Here is a 3,738-nt window from a genome sequence, read left to right on the forward strand (position 1 = left end):
TCAATATAACTCATAATAATAGCCCAAATACTTATTATAAGGTCCTAATAACATTACTATATTAAAACGTAAGCTAAACTAAAGATAGGTTAGGCGTAGCTCACTTACAACGGGTTTTCTTGAAAACCGGGCTTCGCTGGAGCAGCGTTCCCGAGCCGAAAGGCTCTTTTCTTGGGACTCCGAGAGCCTCGGGGCTTCCTTCGGGTGCTAGGGGGTTTACCTAGGCTTTTAGGGGGGGTTAGGGAGGCTAAAGAGAGAAAGTGAGTTTGGGAGGTGTGAAGAGAAGGCTAGACCCGACACCTCTATTTATAGTGAAAATATCTGATGGACTCGCCGAGTAGGGGGACCTACTCGTCGATTTGGTCCATGTGGTGGCCTTCTGGTGGTGTCACGTGTCCAATTATGGTGGTGCCACATCACCCCCTATCGCGTATCAGCCTTCGAACTTAGAAAAATCATAACTCTCCCATACAAGCTCCGTTTTCAACGTTCTTTATATCCACGTGTAGGTAAAATCAATATCTACAACTTTCGTTTAGAATCCGTCGGCTAATTCTCGACCGATCTCAAATTTAACAGTAGGAGGCGTTTAGACTGCTAAATGACCGCGAAGAATTCGTAACTCCTTCATACGAACTCCGTTTTCGTCCATCTTTTTACCGTTGAGTTCCTATTAATGAGATCTTGAACTCTCATTTAGTTCGCGTAAGCCAAAAACCGCTTGAACTAAAATTCGAGTTTCGGGCCGTGCACTGCTAAGCCGAATCTTAGAAAATTCATAACTTCCTCATACGAAGTCAGATTTGGGCGTTCTTTTTATCGACGCTCTTAGTTTAACATATTCTACAACTTTCGTTTAGATTGCTAAGGCTAAATCTTGCTCTATCGTAAATTCACTATTTACGCTTCCCGGTGCCGTGTCGGTTTTGCCGTAAAACTTCGACGGGCCATAACTTCTTCGTTATAACTCGGATTTCGTCGTTCTTTATATGTACGGAAGCCTTGAGACATATTCTAAAACTTTATGTAGAGATATCGGGATTATCTCACACTTTAATTTTGACGCTAATTTTTATTCTTTATTAATTCTACATTTATAATTAAATAATAAACACATAAACACACATAATTCACATAATACTCAAATATTTCATCTTTATTACTTCAAAAAGAGTTACAAGATTTGACCTAGACTATTACATTGACAAAAATGCTTAGCCCTGAAACCCGGGCGTTACACTCGATTCTAGGTAAGAAAGTATTTCCAAATGTTTTTGTGTTTCTCTTTGAACAAGGTGTGGTGAAGCCTCACCACGGCATATTGGTAGGGTTTCCAACACGGCGTGTTGATGGATAGTGGAGAAACCCTAATTTTTAGGGTGTTGCACCCTATATAAAGACCTTAAGTCCTTGTGGTTGGCCTCCTTACCAGCCTCCATTGTCACTAAAACCCTAATTCGTCCCTTAAGCTTTCTTGATGGTGTTCTTGAGCCTTGAGTGGATTCTTGTGGTTATTTTGCTCATTTTTAAGGAAGCTTTGAAGATTGAAGGTGCTTAGCTTGGAAGGAAGGTCATAGATCCATAATATCTCCACTTATTGCAGTCTCTTTGAGGTATCAAGTTCATACCTTGATTTATAGATGATTAGATCTCCTCATAGTTTGTTTTGTTATGATTTTGTCTCCTTTTTGGGTTGTTTGAGGAGTTAAGTTGTTTTGTGGGATTGTTTTATTATATATGAGCTTCATATGGTCTCATTTAGCAAAAAGGTGCAAGCATTATGAGATTCTTGGTCACATGCATGCATTAAGTCCCTTAGTAAGCCCCTCATGAGCTTAAGAGCTTCATTTAGGCATGCATGAACGTAAAGTTGGCAACTTTACGTGGTTTTCCAGCTCAAGGGAGCCAGATTTGTGTTTTGGGACTATGTCTTTAAAGATTAAGTGCTTATTGGTTAAGCTCTCACTCTATTAAGCCTAGGGTTTGGGTTTGGAACCATTTTAGTAGTTCCTATGGGTAAAGTTGGAAACTTTACCCTTCTAAATCTCATTTTGGTTGAGATCTGAGCTTTGGAGCTCTTGGAGTTGAAGAAGGTAGCTTAATATGTTAAGCTGTTGGAAATTAGGCAAACACAGCGTGTTTGCAGGTCAACACGGCGTGTTGGTTGGGGTTTTCCCCGACTGCTTGAATGATGGCGAAACACGGCGTGTTGGGTCAACATGGATTGTTGACCTTGACCTTGACCTTGACTTTTGTCCTTGACCAAGTTTGACTAGGGGAGGGTATTAAAGTATTTTGGAATGAAATCTAAGGATTGGTTACTTTTCAGGTGTCAGGTAGAGTTGATATTCGGAGCTGGAACCTATTCAGCTATCTTTCAGATTCATGGGTGAGTTTCCTCAATAGGTTTAGTAAATCCAAGTCACCAATGTCGACCCTTGTTTTTATGTTAGGAAGCTAGGAGTCTTCGTGACCCTTGCATGTGTTATATGCTGCTATGTATACCAAGCGGGACTCGATGCTGGGGCAAGGCCCAATGATTGAATCGTATTCTATTGTTATGACCATTGTATGTGTTAGTATGATTATGTGATATGTATTGTATGTGTATAGTGGGCGGGGCCTACGAATAATAGATATGTATATTGAGCGGGGGCTCGATGTCGGGCGGGGGCCCAGTATGTGATTTATTACGTATGTTATGGGTTTGTTTGGGGAACTCACTAAGCTTTGTGCTTACAGTTTTCAGTTTATGTTTCAGGTACTTCCGGTTCCAAAGGGAAGAGCTCGGGTTGACTGCATCGCACACACCATATGGATTCCACATTTGAGATTTCACTCTGATTTTTTATGATGTTTGATACACTTATTTTATTCGGGATGTATGGATAATGTTGGAATACTGTTTTTACTTAAATTAAAAATGAAATTTTTGGATCATATTTTTGGGACGTTACAAGTTGGTATCAAATCCTTGGTTTGAGGGATTCGGGTGCACTCCTGGGTGTGTCTGAACTCAAACTGAGGATTTGGTAAAGTTTTCTCAAAAAGAAATATTAAAAAAAAAGAGTTTTCAGAAATAAGAAAGGGTGTGGTGCATGCAATTAGCCGAGCTCACGTAAGTTTCTCAAAATACCCATACGTGTTATCTGATATGTTTTGAATTGTGAATCGATGAATTACATGCTGGTTAGGGCTAAGGATCTGCTTAGTTTCTACATGATAGAATGCTAGGAGAGATGCCTTTGTGTGCCTATTGTATGAGCTTGTAGACTTGCATGCTAGTATTGATTAGTCAGTGATAGGATGACCTGATTAGGTTATGCTTGGTTCTAGTTACTTGATGCTCAGATGCTGCTACCTTTGTGCTTTTAGGAGTTCTTACTAACTTCAGCTAACTAGTAAGTGAATATGCTAGGTTACATACTATGGGAACTAAATAATTTTAGAAGGTTAGGTTTTAACTCTATTGTGCAGCTCTTGTTTGAGTCCAACCGTTGGAGTGTGAGACCTTTCATTCGAAGAATTATACGGGTTTAGTGGTATGTAATTGTAATCGTGGACTAGTTAAAGGGAGTTAGCGGGAGTTCCTTCTGCAGCTGGTGGCAGATAGTAGTGTGGAGTTTGCCCTGGGAAAACCAAGGATGAGATCTAGTGTTAGGAGCCTTATCTGTGATGGAAGTTGTATGGATATAAAGTAACTTGGTGGAATCAAGGCACTCCTTGAGGAAAGTAAGG

This window comes from Lactuca sativa, chromosome 7, assembly GCF_002870075.4.
Source record: "Lactuca sativa cultivar Salinas chromosome 7, Lsat_Salinas_v11, whole genome shotgun sequence".
NCBI lineage: Eukaryota > Viridiplantae > Streptophyta > Magnoliopsida > Asterales > Asteraceae > Lactuca > Lactuca sativa.